This window comes from Pristiophorus japonicus, chromosome 9 (genome assembly GCF_044704955.1).
Source record: "Pristiophorus japonicus isolate sPriJap1 chromosome 9, sPriJap1.hap1, whole genome shotgun sequence".
NCBI classification, from domain to species: domain Eukaryota; kingdom Metazoa; phylum Chordata; class Chondrichthyes; family Pristiophoridae; genus Pristiophorus; species Pristiophorus japonicus.
The window spans coordinates 193,255,291-193,272,490 of NC_091985.1; positions in this window are offsets into that span (position 1 = coordinate 193,255,291).

Genomic DNA, 17,200 nt, shown 5'->3' on the forward strand with positions numbered 1-17,200 from the left:
ACATACAATGATATTCACAGAATTATACAAATGCATATACAAAGAATGAAAATGTATAATTATATGCACAGCAATTGATAAACACACACACACATAAATAAACATACAATTCTGTGTACAGCAATTGATAAACATGCACAAACATATAGGCGTCTAATTATCAGCAGTATATGAGTGCACATATAATATATAAATGCACAATTCGATAAATATTTATATATATATATATATATTATATATATAATTATCTATATTATATATGTAAACATATATGCATCCACACATACATATACATTTTTAATTATCGCCATCAATATATGTTTGAGCGCGAAATATGCACAATTTGATAAACAGTTTTATATATATATAAATTTTATATATATTAAACACCTCCGCACACACATATATAAATGTTTAATTATAAATATGAATGTGTGCAAAATAAGGAAATGCACAATTCAATAAACATTTATATATATAAATAATTATATATAGTATACATCTCCGCACACAAATCTATAAATGTTTAATTATATACAGCAATATATGATTCCCTACACAATATATAAATGCATAATACTATAAATGTTCATATATTCAGCTAATTATATATATATATATGGATCATAAGAATATAAGAAATAGGAGCAGTAGTAGGTCAAACGTTCCCTCGAGCCTGCTCCGTTATTCAATAAGATCATGGCTGATCGTCTAACTCAACTCCACTTTCCCGCTCGATCCCCATATCCCTCGATTCCACACACAACTTTATCAATTATATAAATGTACAATTACACACATTGCAGTGTGTACCCACACACAAGATTATGAGTGTAGAATTATACAGACAGAAACACAGAAACAGGCAGCGACACCACTGATCAATATGCACCAGCTCATGCATTACAATACATTAAAAGCACCCACATCAATGTATCAATGCAGAGAGAGAGAGAGCGAGAGACAAGGTCTATTATAAACCCAAGCCGACACTGAAACTTGTAGAATTATGACACTGAGTAGATACAATGGCTACCCGGAGAGGGGACATCTGAAAAATACTAATTTCCCCAGAGTATTTCTATTGATTTTGAAATATAATTTAAAGGAATGAAGTTGGGGCAACTGCGCAGATAAAAAAATTGCGCAAAATAATTTCAGCTCCACGACTTAATTTTTAAGAAATCTATGCGTGTTTTTTTAAAACAAGGAGTTAAACAAGTGAGATTAATTTGAGATTGAGTGGGGCAGAGGGGAGTTACATAGAATGACATCGTATTTTACAGGCCAGAAACATATCCTTCTGTTCCTTTCTCCCTCATGTGTTTATCTAGATTCCTCTTATATGCATCTCGACTATTTGTCTCAACCACTCCCTGCGGTAGCGAGTTCCACATTCTCACCACTGTCGGGGTAAAGAATTTGCTCCTGAATTCCCCATTGGATTTATTGGTGACTCTCTTTTATATTTATGCAACATAGTTCTGGTCTCGCTCGCAAGTCAAAACATCTTCTCTACGTCTACCTGGTCGAACGCTTTCATAATCTTATAGCCCTCAATTGGTTCACCCCTCAGCCTTCTCTTTCCTAGCGAAAACAGCACCAGCCTGTTCAACCTTTCCTGATAGTTATAAACTTTCATGTTCTGGCATCATTCTAGTAAATCTTTTTTGCACCTTCTCCAGTGCCTCTATATCCTTTTTATAATATGGAGACCCGAACTGTACACAGTAACTCCCATTGTGATATGGAGACCAGAACTGTACACAGTACCTCCCAGTGTGATATGGAGACCAGAACTGTACACAGTAACTCCCAGTGTGATATGGAGACCAGAACTGTACACAGTAACTCCCAGTGTGATATGGAGACCAGAACTGTACACAGTAACTCCCAGTGTGATATGAAGATCAGAACTGTACACAGTAACTCCCAGTGTGATATGGAGACCAGAACTGTACACAGTAACTCCCAGTGTGATATGGAGAACAGAACTGTACACAGTAACTCCCAGTGTGATATGGAGACCAGAACTGTACACAGTAACTCCCAGTGTGATATGGAGACCAGAACTGTACACAGTAACTCCCAGTGTGATATGGAGACCAGAACTGTACACAGTAACTCCCAGTGTGATATGGAGACCTGAACTGTACACAGTAACTCCCAGTGTGATATGGAGACCAGAACTGTACACAGTAACTCCCAGTGTGATATGGAGACCAAAACTGTACACAGTAACTCCCAGTGTGATATGGAGACCTGAACTGTGCACAGTAACTCCCAGTGAGGTCTACACAAGGCTCGATACAAGTTTAACACAATTTCTCCACCTTTCAATTCCATCCCTATAGAAATGAACCCTAGCGTTTGGTTTGTGTTTCATTTAATGGCCTTATTAACCTGCGTTGCTGCATTTTTTTATCTACTGGTGATCTCAGCAATGGCTCAGAAGAACGTTTGAGAGTGGCAGGAGAGTGTTTGACCTTTGTGTCTGCACGCTTTGATAGATTGAAATGTGCGATGAAACACGTAGCCTTCGCATTAACACCTGGTCCAAAAAGGCCTTGATTTCAAAATTCTCCATTCTCGTATTCAAATCCCTCCGTGGCCCTCCTCCTGATCTCTGTAACCTCCTCCAGCCCGACAACCCTCCCTATCTCTGTAACCTCCTCCAGCCCTACAACACTCCCTATCTCTGTAACCTCCTCCAGCCCTACAACCCTCCCTATCTCTGTAACCTCTGGCACCCTGGCTGATTTCCCCTCTCTCTAACTCAGGGGTCACTGGGCAGTGATTAGCCCAACAGGTCCATGCCGGTGTTTATGCTACACCCACCTCCCACCCCTCTCCATCTCACCCCATTAGCATAAACCTCTGCTCCTTTTTCCTGCATGTGTTTATGCAGCCTCCCCTTAAATGCATCTCCACTATTTGCCTCAATCACTCCCTTTATTAGAGAGTTCCACATTCTCACCACTCTCTGGCTAAAGGAGTTTCTCCTGAATTCACCGAATGAATATATTAGTGACTATCTTCTATTTATGATCCCCTAGTTCTGGTCTCGCTCACAAGTTGAAAAATGTTCTCTATGTCTACCCTATCGAAACCTTTCATTATCAAACTTATTTGATTGGACCACACTGGGAGTTACTGTCCACAGTTCTGGTCTGCATATCACACTGGGAGTTACTGTCCACAGTTCTGGTCTCCATATCACACTGGGAGTTACTGTGTACAGTTCTGGTCTCCATATCACACTGGGAGTTACTGTGCACAGTTCAGGTCACCATATCACACTGGGAGTTACTGTGTACAGTTCTGGTCTCCATATCACACTGGAAGTTACTGTGTACAGTTCTGGTCTGCATATCACACTGGGAGTTACTGTGTACAGTTCTGGTCTCCATATCACACTGGGAGTTACTGTGCACAGTTCAGGTCTCCATATCACACTGGGAGTTACTGTGTACAGTTCTGGTCTCCATACCACACTGGAAGTTACTGTGTACAGTTCTGGTCTGCATATCACACTGGGAGTTACTGTGTATAGTTCAGGTCTCCATATCACACTGGGAGTTACTGTGTACAGTTCTGGTCATATCACACTGGGAGTTACTGTGTACAGTTCAGGTCTCCATATCACACTGGGAGTTACTGTGTACAGTTCTGGCCATATCACACTGGGAGTTACTGTGTACAGTTCTGGTCTCCATATCACACTGGGAGTTACCTTGTACAGTTCTGGTCTCCATATCACACTGGGAGTTACTGTGTACAGTTCTGGTGTCCATATCACACTGGGAGTTACTGTGTACAGTTCTGGTCTCCATATCACACTGGGAGTTACTGTGTACAGTTCTGGTCTCCATATCACACTGGGAGTTACTGTGTACAGTTCTGGTCTCCATATCACACTGGGAGTTACTGTGTACAGTTCTGGTCTCCATATCACACTGGGAGTTACTGTGTACAGTTCTGGTCTCCATATCACACTGGGAGTTACAGTGTACAGTTCTGGTCTCCATATCACACTGGGAGTTACTGTGTACAGTTCTGGTCTCCATATCACACTGGGAGTTACTGTGCACAGTTCTGGTCTCCATATCACACTGGGAGTTACTGTGTACAGTTCTGGTCACCATATCACACTGGGAGTTACTTTGTACAGTTCTGGTCTCCATATCACACTGGGAGTTACTGTGTACAGTTCTGGTCTCCATATCACACTGGGAGTTTCTGTGTACAGTTCTGGTCTCCATATCACACTGGGAGTTACTTTGTACAGTTCTGGTCTCCATATCACACTGGGAGTTACTGTGTACAGTTCTGGTCTCCATATCACACTGGGAGTTACTGTGTACAGTTCTGGTCTCCATATCACACTGGGAGTTACTGTGTACAGTTCTGGTCTCCATGTTATAAAGAGGATAGAGAGGCCCTGGAGAAGGTTTCAAAAAAAGAATCACAAAGCTGATGCCAGAACTGAGCGGTTGTAACTATCAGGAAAGGATGAACAGGCCTGGGGCTTTGTTTCTCTCGAAAAGCGAAGGCTGAGGGGTGAACTGCCAGAGGGCTTTAAGATTATGAAAGGGTTCGCTAGGATTGACGTAGAGAAGATGTTTCTACTTGCGGGCGAGACCTGAACTGGGGGGGGGGGGGGCCATCAATATAAAAGAAAGTCACCAATAAATCCAAGGGGGAATTCAGGAGAAAACCCTTTACCCAGAGAGTGGTGAGAATGTGGAACAGCGAGTGGTTGAGGGAAATAATGCAGGTACATTTAGGGGGAAGTTAGAGAAACACATGAGCGAGAAGGGAATAGAAAGTTATGTTGATGGGGTGAGATGTTGAGGGGTTGGAGGAGGCTGGTGTGGTACATAAACACCGGCACGGACCCGTGGGGCCAAACGGCCTGTTTCTGTGCTGTAGACTCGATGGAATTGTACGTCTACGTGACTACCTTATAAAGAAAGAAAGCTATCTACAGCGCCTTTCATGATTTCGGGATGTCCCAAAAAATACTACGCAGCCAAAGAACGGCCTTTGAAGTGCAGCCACCGTTGCAAAGTAGGCCCTCCCTAGCTTTGGTGAAAATAGCTTCTCTACGCCACCCTTTCCGTAAACTTAAACACTTCGATCAGGTTACCCCCCTCCCCTCCTCCGCCCCACCCTTAACCTTCTCTTTGCTAGAGGGAAAAAAAAAACCAGACCAGCCTCTGTTCGAAATGTTAAAACGTAACCCCGGGTTAGCAGTCGACGTTCTGGCCGTGAACCATTTTCCGCGGTTCCTAACCGTTAAAACGCGCCTCCCCTGCTCCATGCCTTCCCACCCCCATCGCGACCGATTTGCCCCCCCTCCCCCAGGAGTCCGGGCAACAGAGGAGTTTCCCAACTGCCCCCCCTCCCCACCCCCGTACCCCGCCAGAAAGTTTACCTCCGTCAATCAGTGTCAGAATCGCCACCATGGTCAGTAACGAGGTCTCCATCCCGTCGGTCCCTTCATCCACAAACGGGGCAGGGCTGGTGGCGAGGGAGAGAGAGGTGGGAGGAGAGAGAGAGAGGGGGAGGGGGAGGGGAGAGAGAGAGAGAGAGAGAGAGAGAGAGAGAGAGAGAGGGGGGGGGGATATGGTACGAGGGGAGAAGGATATCCCTCGGCGACACTCTCTCAACCCCAGAGCTGGGTTGACAATGGCACGCGTGGTTAGCAGGACTTCCTCAAGTCAAAGCGAGAGAGAGAGAGAGAGAGAGAGAGCACGAGCGGGCGGGCGGGCGGTTGCCATAGAGACGATGGCAGCGTCAGAACCAAGCAGCAGAAGGGCCCCCTCCCTCCCACCCACCCACCGTCCCGTGCTGTCCTATCTCTTTCCTCCCGCCCCCTCACAACGCAAGAGGCAGCTGGCTTGCAGACAGCGCGACAGAACTCCGGCAGCATGCTCAAATAAATACAAAAGGTCGGGCACAGGAAGTGGTGGCAGGTGTGGTGTGGACTCCGAGGCCTTCAAACCAGCACCAAACTCATGCCCAACCCCCAAAGTTACAGAGGGGTGCAGGGACTGGAGGGGGTTACAGAGATAGGGAGGGTTGTAGGGGCTGGAGGGGGTTACAGAGATAGGGAGGGTTGTAGGGGCTGGAGGAGGTTACAGAGATAGGGAGTGTTGTAGGGGCTGGAGGAGGTTACAGAGATCGGGAGGGGTGTAGTGGCTGGAGGAGGTTACAGAAATAGGGAGGGCTGGAGGAGGTTAGAGAGATGGGGAGGGTTGTAGCGGCTGGAGGGGGTTACAGAAAAAGGGAGGAGTGTAGGGCTGGAGGAGGTTACAGAGCTAGGGAGGGTTGTAGGGGCTGGAGGAGTTTATAGCGATAGGGAGGGTTGTAGGGGCTGGAGGAGGGTTACAGAGATAGGGAGAATTGTAGGGGCTGGAGGAGGTTACAGAGATAGGGAGGGTTGTAGGGCTGGACGAGGTTACAGAGATAGGGAGTGGTGTAGGGGATGGAGGAGGTTAGAGAGATAGGGAGGGTTGTCAGGGCTGGAGGGGGTTACAGAGATAGGGAGGGGTGTAGGGCTGGAGGAGGTTACAGAGATAGGGAGTGGTGTAGGGGCTGGAGGAGGTTAGAGAGATAGGGAGGGTTGTCAGGGCTGGAGGGGGTTACAGAGATAGGGAGGGGTGTAGGGCTGGAGGAGGTTACAGAAATAGGGAGGTGTGTAGGGCTGGAGGAGGTTACAGAGATAGGGAGGGTTGTAGGGGCTGGAGGGGGTTACAGCGATAGGGAGGAGTGTAGGGCTGGAGGAGATTACAGCGATAGGGAGGGTTGTAGGGGCTGGAGGAGTTTATAGAGATGGGGAGGGTTATAGGGGCTGGAGGAGGGTTACAGAGATAGGGAGGATTGTAGGGGCTGGAGGAGGTTACAGAGATAGGGAGGGTTGTAGGGCTGGAGGAGGTTACAGAGATAGGGAGGGTTGTAGGGGCTGGAGGAGGTTACAGAGAATTGTCGGGTCTGGAGGGGGTTACAGAAATAGGGAGGAGTGTAGGGCTGGAGGAGGTTACAGAGCTAGGGAGGGTTGTAGGGGCTGGAGGAGGTTAGAGAGATGGGGAGGGTTGTAGCGGCTGGAGGGGGTTACAGAAAAAGGGAGGAGTGTAGGGGCTGGAGGAGTTTACAGAGCTAGGGAGGGTTGTAGGGGCTGGAGGAGGTTACAGAGATAGGAAGGTGTGTAGGGGCTGGAGGAGGTTACAGAGATAGGGAGAGTTGTAGGAGCTGGAGGAGGTTACAGAGGTAGGGAGGGTTGTAGGGGTTGGAGGAGGTTACAGAGATAGGGAGGGGTGCAGGAGATTACAGAGATATCTCTGCTGTTTGTGGGAGCTTGCTGTGCACAGATTGACTGCTGCGTTTCCCACATTACAACACTTCAAAAGTACTCCATTGGTCGCAAGGTGCTTTGGGGCATCGGGTGCTGCTGACAGGCGCTGTATAAATGCTTGACGTCACCCCCTGCACCCCTGTTTACGCTCTGGGAGTGGGGAAATGGGGATCACGAAACCCATTTGCAGACAAGAAAAGGTTTGGCATTACTGAGAGATGGCCACTCTGGTTGGGCCTGTGCCTGCAGGGTCCATCCATCACATGATCTCCAGCTGCCCCACCCCCTCCCAAACTCTCCTGCCATTGGTCACCTGACATGTCCATCGCCGTGACACCCCCGCCTTCCCAGCCAATCAGAAAGCGAACAGCCTGCTCATTACCCAATTGGATGGTTGTTGATTGCCAGTCAAAGGGCCCTTTTGAACCGCGTCGCTAATGAATTGATAAAACAGTATTGTGCAAAGAAAATAGTTTTTTTTAAGCCCGATCTATGATTCTTCCATGCCTTTGCTATCTCTAGACTTGACTGTTCCAATGCACTCCTGGCCGGCCTCCTACATTCTACCCTACGTAAACTAGAGGTGATCCAAAACTCGGCAGCCCCTGTCCTAACTCGCACCAAGTCCCGATCACCCACCATCATCATCATAGGCAGTCCCTCGGAATCGAGGGGGACTTGCTTCCACTCCCAAAGTGAGTTCTCTGATGGCTGAACAGTCCGATACGAGAGCCACAGACCCTGTTACAGGTGGGACAGACATTCGGCGAGGGGAGGGGGTGGGTGGGGCTGGTTTGCCGCGCGTTCCTTCCGCTGCCTGCGCTCAGCCTCTTCACACTCTGTGTGTTGAGACTCGAAGAGCTCAACACCCTCCCGGATGGACTTTCTCCACCTCGGGCGGTCTGCGGCAAGGGTCTCCCAGGTGTCAGTGGTGATGTCGCACTTTATCAGGGAGGCTTTGAGGGTGTCCTTGTAACGTTTCCGCTGCCCACCTTTGGCTCGTTTACCATGAAGGAGCTCCGCATAAAGCATTTGTTTAGGGAGTCTCGTATCTGGCATGTGAACTATGTGGCCTGCCCAGCGAAGCTGATCGAGTGTGGTCAGTGCTTCAATACTGGGGATGTTGGCCTGGTCGAGGACACTGATGTTGGTGCGTCTGTCCTCCCAGGGGATTTGCAGGATCTTGTGGAGACATCGTTGGTGATATATCTCCAGCGATTTGCGGTGCCTTCTGTACATCATCCATACCTCTGATCCATACAGGAGGGCGGGTATCACTACAGCCCTGTAGACCATGAGCTTGGTGGTAGATTGGAGTGCCTGGTCTTCAAACACTCTTTTCCTCAGACGGCCGAAGGCTGCACTGGCGCGCTGGAGGCGATGCTGAATGTCTGCATCAGTGTCTGCCTTTGTCGATGACCCATCACCCCCTGTGCTCGCTGACCTGCATTGGCTCCCGGTTAAGCAAAGCCTCGATTTCAAAATTTTCATCCCTTGTTTACAAATCCCTCCATGGCCCTCGCCCCTCCCTATCTCTGTAACCTCCTCCAGCCCCACAACCCCCCGAGATGTCTGCGCTCCTCTAATTCTGCCCTTCTGAGCATCCCTGATTATAATCGCTCCACCATCGGTGGCCGTGCCTTCAGCTGCCTGGGCCCCAAGCTCTGGAACTCCCTCCCTAAACCTCTCCGCCTCTCAACCTCTCTCTCCTCCTTCAAGACGCTCCTTAAAACCGACCTCTTGGTCATCTGACGTAATTCTTATGTGGCTCAGTGTCAAATTTTTGGCTTATAATACTCCTGTGAAGCCCCAGGGCCGATTTACTATGTTAAATCACTATATCAATACTTGTTGTTGTTGTTGTTGTAAAACATCCCAAGGGAATTCAGAACAAACTTCTTTCAGCCAGTGATCTGTTATTGTCAGTGGTGGCTCAGTGGGCTGCACGCTTGCCTCCAGGTCAGAAGATTGTGGGTTCAAATCCAGGCAGTGTCGGAGGGGCAGTACTGAGGGAATACTGCACTGTCGGAGGGGCAGTACTGAGGGAGTGCCTCACTGTTGGAGGGGCAGTACTGAGGGAATACTGCACTGTCGGAGGGGCAGTACTGAGGGAGTGCCTCACTGTTGGAGGGGCAGTACTGAGGGAGTGCTGCACTGTCGGAGGGGCAGTACTGAGGGAGTGCTGCACTGTCAGAGGGGTAGTACTGAGGGAGCGCCTCACTGTCGGAGGGGCAGTACTGAGGGAGTGCCGCACTGTCGGAGGGGCAGCACTGAGGGAGTGCCGGAGGGGCAGGACTGAGGGAGCGCTGCACTGTCGGAGGGGCAGTACTGAGGGAGCGCTGCACTGTCGGAGGTGCCATTTTTTGGATGAGATGTAAAACCGAGGCCCCGTTTGCTCTCTCAGGTAAAAGATCCCAGGGCACTATTTCGAAGAAGAGCAGGGGAGTTATCCCCGATGTCCTGGGGCCAATATTTATCCCTCAATCATATAAACAGATTATCGGGTGATTATCATGTTGCTGTTTGTGAGAGCTAGCTGTGCACAAATTGGCTGCCGCGTTTCCCTCATTATAAAGGCTGATAAATCCCCTGGACCTGATGGCTTGCATCCTAGGGTCTTAAGAGAAGTAACGGCAGGGATAGTGGATGCATTGGTTGTAATTTACCAAAATTCCCTGGATTCTGGGGAGGTCCCAGCAGATTGGAAAACTGCAAATGTAATGCCCCTATTTAAAAAAAGAGGCAGACAAAAAGCAGGAAACTATAGACCAGTTAGCCTAACATCTGTGGTTGGGAAAATGTTGGAGTCCATTATTAAAGAAGCAGTAGCAGGACATTTGGAAAAGCAAAATTCGGTCAGGCAGAGTCAGTGTGGATTTATGAAGGGGAAGTCATGTTTGACAAATTTGCTGGAGTTCTTTGAGGATGTAACGAACAGGGTGGATAAAGGGGAACCAGTGGATGTGGTGTATTTGCACTTCCAGAAGGCATTTGACAAGGTGCCACATAAAAGGTTACTGCACAAGATAAAAGTTCACGGGGTTGGGGGTAATATATTAGCATGGATAGAGGATTGGCTAACGAACAGAAAACAAAGAGTAGGGATAAATGGTTCATTCTCGGGTTGGCAATCAGTAACCAGTGGGGTGCTGCAGGGATCAGTGCTGGGACCGCAACTATTTACAATCCATATTAACGATTTGGAAGAAGGGACCGAGTGTAACGTAGCCAAGTTTGCTGATGATGCAAAGCTGGGAGGAAAAGCAATGTGTGAGGAGGACACAAAAAATCTGCAAAAAGACCTGAGTCCATGACCAGATCAGCCATGATCTTATTGAATGGCGGAGCAGGCTCGAGGGGCTGTATGGCCTACTCCTGCTCCTATTTCTTATGTTCTTATTACAACAGTGACTACACTCCAAAAGTACTTAATCACCTTGAGACATCCGCTGATCGTGAAAGGCGCTATGTGAGTGTAAGTCTTTCTTTACTCAGGGAGCGGGATTTGGTGCAAGTTGGGAGAGGGGGTAGCAGAGTTGAGGGTGAGCTCAAGTTGATGGAGGGTGGAAGGCGGGAAGCCTCCTACAAAGAAACCACTCAGGATTTGGTTCTGTGAGGTGTGAGCAAGGTCCAATTTGAAAGAATAAGCCTTTCCCAGCCTCGTTTTCCTCCACCACCGGCACACCGTGGCTGCAGTGTGCACCATCTACAAGATGCACTGCAGCAACTCGCCAAGGCTTCTCCGGCAGCACCTCCCAAACCCACGACCTCCACCATCTAGAAGGACAAGGGCAGCAGGCGCATGGGAACACCACCACCTCCACGTTCCCCTCCGAGTCACACACACCATCCTGACTCGGAAATATATCGGCCGTTCCTTCATCGTTGCTGGGTCAAAATCCTGGAACTGCATTGTGGGAGCACCTACATCACAAGAATATTTTTAAAAGTTTGTTCACGGGATGTGGGCGTCGCTGGCAAAACCAGCATTTATTGCCCATCCCGAATAGCCCTTGAGAAGGTGGTGGTGAGCCGCCTTCTTGAACCGCTGCAGTCCGTGTGGTGAAGGTGCTCCCACAGTCCGGACTTTATCACAGTGGTTCGTTACAACCGAGTGGCTTGCTAGAGGGCAGTTAAGAGTCAAGGGCCTGGAGTCACATATAGGCCGGAACCGGATAAGACAGGCTGGCCCCCCCCTCCCCCACCCCGCCGACCTGTGAGAGAACAGCTCCACAGGTCGGGGGCTACAAAAGAGCTGGAGCGTGCCACCATAACTTCCAGCGCGAGCTGGTCTGGGTGTGCGACGACTTCGAGGCGGGCGACTGGGTGATGTCATCAGGACCCAGGTCGCCGTTTGGAGCGTGGGCAGGAGTATCGGCGGGGCCTTGGTAAAGCAGAGGAATGGGAAGGTCGTGGAGGAGGAGCGGTGAGAGATCGTGGCGGAGGAGCGGCGAGAGATCGTGGCGGAGGAGCGGCGAGAGATCGGGACGGAGGAGCGGCGAGAGATCGGGACGGAGGAGCGGCGAGAGATCGTGGCGGAGGAGCGGTGAGAGATCGGGACGGAGGAGCGGCGAGAGATCGTGGCGGAGGAGCGGCGAGAGATCGTGGCGGAGGAGCGGCGAGAGATCGGGACGGAGGAGCGGCGAGAGATCGGGACGGAGGAGCGGCGAGAGATCGGGACGGAGGAGCGGCGAGAGATCGAGGCGGAGGAGCGGCGAGAGATCGTGGCGGAGGAGCGGCGAGAGATCGTGGCGGAGGAGCGGCGAGAGATCGGGGCGGAGGAGCGGCGAGAGATCGTGGCGGAGGAACGGCGAGAGATCGTGGCGGAGGAGCGGCGAGAGATCGGGACGGAGGAGCGGCGAGAGATCGGGACGGAGGAACGGCGAGAGATCGGGGCGGAGGAGCGGCGAGAGATCGGGACGGAGGAGCGGCGAGAGATCGGGACGGAGGAGCGGCGAGAGATCGTGGCGGAGGAGCGGCGAGAGATCGGGGCGGAGGAGCGGCGAGAGATCGGGACGGAGGAGCGGCGAGAGATCGGGACGGAGGAGCGGCGAGAGATCGGGACGGAGGAGCGGAGAGAGATCGGGACGGAGGAGCGGCGAGAGATCGTGGCGGAGGAGCGGCGAGAGATCGGGACGGAGGAGCGGCGAGAGATCGGGACGGAGGAGCGGTGAGAGATCGGGACGGAGGAACGGCGAGAGATCGGGGCGGAGGAACGGCGAGAGATCGGGACGGAGGAGCGGCGAGAGATCGGGACGGAGGAGCGGTGAGAGATCGGGACGGAGGAGCGGTGAGAGATCGTGGCGGAGGAGCGGTGAGAGATCGTGGCGGAGGAGCGGCGAGAGATCGTGGCGGAGGAGCGGCGAGAGATCGGGACGGAGGAGCGGCGAGAGATCGTGGCGGAGGAGCGGCGAGAGATCGGGACGGAGGAGCGGCGAGAGATCGTGGCGGAGGAGCGGTGAGAGATCGTGGCGGAGGAGCGGCGAGAGATCGGGACGGAGGAGCGGCGAGAGATCGGGACGGAGGAGCGGCGAGAGATCGGGACGGAGGAGCGGCGAGAGATCGGGACGGAGGAGCGGCGAGAGATCGGGACGGAGGAGCGGCGAGAGATCGGGACGGAGGAGCGGCGAGAGATCGGGGCGGAGGAGCGGTGAGAGATCGTGGCGGAGGAGCGGTGAGAGATCAACACACGGGCATCTTCCACCCCCTCAACTGGAGTTCAGGACTGGAACGTCGGGTCCTTCATTGAAACATCTGTGAACACGTGGAGAAGCAAGTCATCCTCGTTCCAGGGACCGCCTATAATGATGAGACCGGGTAAGGATAACCTATTTGCTACCCGAAAGAAAATTGGTGAACCAGATGGGTCTTGACGACAATCCAGTAGTTTCATGGTTACCATTACTGATACTGGCTTTGTATTTTAATTCCCCATTGATTTAATTAATACCCCCCAGCTACCATGGTGGGATTTTAAGTCATGTCTCTGGATCATTAGCCCAAGCCTTTGGAGTATTGGTGCTGTGACATAACCATGGTGCTACCATGCCATTATAGCAGCTCAAGGAAGAAAGAAAGAAAGATTTGCATTTATATAGCACCTTTCACGACCGCTGGAAATCTCAAAGTGCTTGACAGCCAATGAAGTACTGTTGTAATGTAGGAAACGCAGGAGCCAATTTACGCACAGCTAGCTCCCACACAGTGCAATGTGATAATGACCAGAGAATCTGTTTTTGTTATGTTGATTGAGGGATAAATATTGGCCCCTGGACACCGGGGATAACTCTCCTGTTCTCCGTCGAAATAGTGTCATGGGATCTTTTACATCCACCTGAAAGAGCAGACAAGGCCTTGGTTTAACGTCTCATCCGAAAGATGGCACCTCGCACATGGCAGCGCTCCCTCAGTACTGCCCCTCCGACAGTGCAGCACTCCCTCAGTGCTGCCCCTCCGACAGTGCAGCGCTCCCTCAGTACTGCCCCTCCGACAGTGCAGCGCTCCCTCAGTACTGCCCCTCCGACAGTGCAGCACTCCCTCAGTGCTGCACCTCCGACAGTGCAGCGCTCCCTCAGTACTGGCCCTCCGACAGTGCAGCGCTCCCTCAGTACTGCCCCTCCAACAGTGCAGCTCTCCCTCAGCACCGTCACTCCGACAGTGTAGCACTCCCTCAGCACTGCCCCTCCGACAGTACGGCACTCCCTCAGCACTGCCCCTCCGACAGTGCAGTGTTCCCTAAGTACTGCCCCTCTGACAGTGCAGCGCACCCTCAGTACTGCCCCTCCAACAGTGCGGCACACCCTCAGTACTGCCCCTCCAACAGTGCGGCACACCCTCAGTACTGCCCCTCCAACAGAACGGCACTCCCTCAGTACTGTCCCTCCGACAGTGCAGCACTCCCTCAATACTGCCTCTCCGACAGTGCAGCACTCCCTCAGTGCTGCCCCTCCGACAGTGCAGCACTCCCTCAGTACTGGCCCTCCGACAGTGCAGCACTCCCTCAGTGCTGCCCCTCCGACACTGCAGCACTCCCTCAGTACTGCCCCTCCGACAATGCAGCGCTCCCTCAGTACTGCCCCTCCGACAGTGCAGCGCTCCCTCAGTACTGCCCCTCCGACAGTACAGCACTCCCTCAGTACTGCCCCACCGACAGTGCAGCGCTCCCTCAGTAATGTCCCTCCGACAGTGCAGCACTCCCTCAGTACTGCCCCTCCGACAGTGCAGCGCTCCCTCAGTAATGTCCCTCCGACAGTGCAGCACTCCCTCAGTACTGCCCCTCCGACAGTACAGCACTCCCTCAGTACTGCCCCTCCGACAGTGCAGCACTCCCTCAGTACTGCCCCTCCGAAAGTGCAGCACTCTCTCAGTATTGCCCCTCCGACAGTGCAGCGCTCCCGCAGTACTGTCCCTCCGACAGTGCAGCTCTCTCTCAGTACTGTCCCTCCGACAGTGCAGCGCTCCCTCAGTACTGCCCCTCCGACAGTGCAGTGCTCCCTCAGTACTGCCCCTCCGACAGTGCAGCTCTCCCTCAGTACTGCCCCTCCGACAGTGCAGCGCTCCCTCAGTACTGCCCCTCCGACAGTGCAGCACTCCCTCAGTACTGCCCCTCCGAAAGTGCAGCACTCTCTCAGTATTGCCCCTCCGACAGTGCAGCGCTCCCGCAGTACTGTCCCTCCGACAGTGCAGCGCTCCCTCAGTACTGCACTGGAGTGTCAGCCTAGATTTACGTGCTCAAGTCTCTGGAGTGGGACTTGAACCCACAACCTCCTGACTCGGTGCCAGATGTGCTTCCCACTGAGTCACAGCCGACACTGCAACACCTCCTTCTCGGGGGCAAATGAAGAATGGGCAATAAATTCCGACTTTGCCAGCGACGCGTGCCCCAAAGAATGAATCGGAAAAAATTGGGGCATGCATCGATTAATAGGGGCTGAACGGCTTCCCTCCCATGTCAGTGCTAACTGGGGCAGCCCATCAACTCTCGCTGTCTCCATAGTGACCTGTCTCTCTCTGCTGGCGGGAACTGGAATGTCACTCACAGACAGGCACGGAGCCTGTTGCTAGGCCTCGTAGCCATGGTTACGGCCAAACACTTTGCCGGCCTATTTCCAGGCTTGCAAGCGCCAATGTGCCTTTGACCGTTAACCCTGTAGGGTGACCCTCAACCTGAGGCCTGTGTGGAGCTCAGTGCCAAAGCTTATTCAATGGTTTCATTCTTAGCAAAGCTCACTGCAGTTAAAACAACAAACAAGCCCCCAGACATCAATGATGGTGGAGGTTACATTGAAAGAAGGAAGGAAGGAAGGGAGAGAGGGAGGAAAGCAGAGAAGGAGGGAGAGGTGGAGGGAGAGAGGTTCAGAGAGAGGGAGGAAAGCAGAGAGGGAGGGAGGGGGAAAAGGAGGAATGGAGGGATGATGAAAGGAAGAGATGGGGGGAGAGAGGGAGCAAAGCAGAGAGGGCCAGAGGGACTGTGAAAAGGAGAGAGGGAGGGAGAGAGGGACGGAGAAAGGGAGAGAGGGAGGGAGAGAGGGACGAAGAAAGGGAGAGAGGGAGGGAGAGAGGGACGGAGTATGGGAGAGAGGGAGGGAGAGAGGGACGGAGAAAGGGAGAGAGGGAGGGAGAGAGGGACAGAGAAATGGAGAGAGGGAGGGAGAAAGGGAGAGAGGGAGGTAGAGAGGGACGGAGAAAGGGAGAGGGAGGGAGAGAGGGACGGAGAAAGGGAGGGAGAGAGGGACGGAGAAAGGGAAAGAGGGTGGGAGAAGAGGACAGAGAGAGGGAGAGAGGGAGGGAGAGGGGGACAGAGAGAGGGAGGAAAGCAGAGAGGGAGGGAGGGAGAAAGGGGGAGAGGGAGGGAGAGAGGGACAGAGAAAGGGAGAGAGGGACGGAGAAAGGAAGAGAGGGAGGGAGAGAGGGACGGAGAAAGGGAGAGAGGGAGAGAGAGGGGGGCAGAGAGGTGGAGGAAAGCAGAGAGGGAGGGAGGGAGAAAGGGGGAGAAAGGGAGAGAGGGAAAGGGAGGGAGGGAGGGACGAAGAAATGGAGAGAGGGAGAAAGGAGAGGGAGGGAGAAAGGGAGGAAGGGAGTGAGGGACGGAGAAAGGGAGAGAGAGACAAAGGGAGTGAGAAAGAGGGAGAGGGACGGAGAACGGGAGTGTGGGAGGGATGGAGGGAGAAAGAGAGAGGGGGAGGGAGAGAGGGAGTGAGAGGGAGGGAATGAATGGAGTGAGAAATGGAGGCATGGAGGGAGGGGGGAGGGTCAGAGAGGAAGGTAGAAAGGGAGAGAGAGAAGGAGGGAGTGAGGGAGGGATGGAGGTAGAGAGGGAAGAAGGAGGGAGAAAAGTGAGGGAGGGTTAAAAGGAGGGAGGGAAGGAATGAGGGAGGGAGAGAGGGAGAAAGGGATCGAGAGATAAAGGTAGGGAGGGCAGGGATGGAGAGAAAGGGAGATTGAAAGAGAGAGAGGTAGCAAATGACAATCAAGACCAAGCTCCCATTTCTACAGTGACTTTCACAATTCTATGATTGTACTTAAATATTTGGAGAGTGGGGTGTAGTGCGTGCACCCGTGGGGATGCTCACGGGGTTGAAGTGCATCATCACCCCCGGCAACCAAATTTTAATTTGATTTTAATGTTTTAAAGTTTAATTTGTTTGTTGTACCGGATTTACTGTTCCCCCCACCCCCCCCACCACACACTTTTAGCCAGGGGGCACTTGTATAATTTGTCTTTCAGCGCCCTCAAAAAAAAGGGCGCACTTGAAAAGTTTTTGGAGTGTGCCCACTGCCCCTTTAATAAGGGGGCACTTGATTACTGTGTCGACAAAAATAGTTGTCGAGCTGTTGCATTGT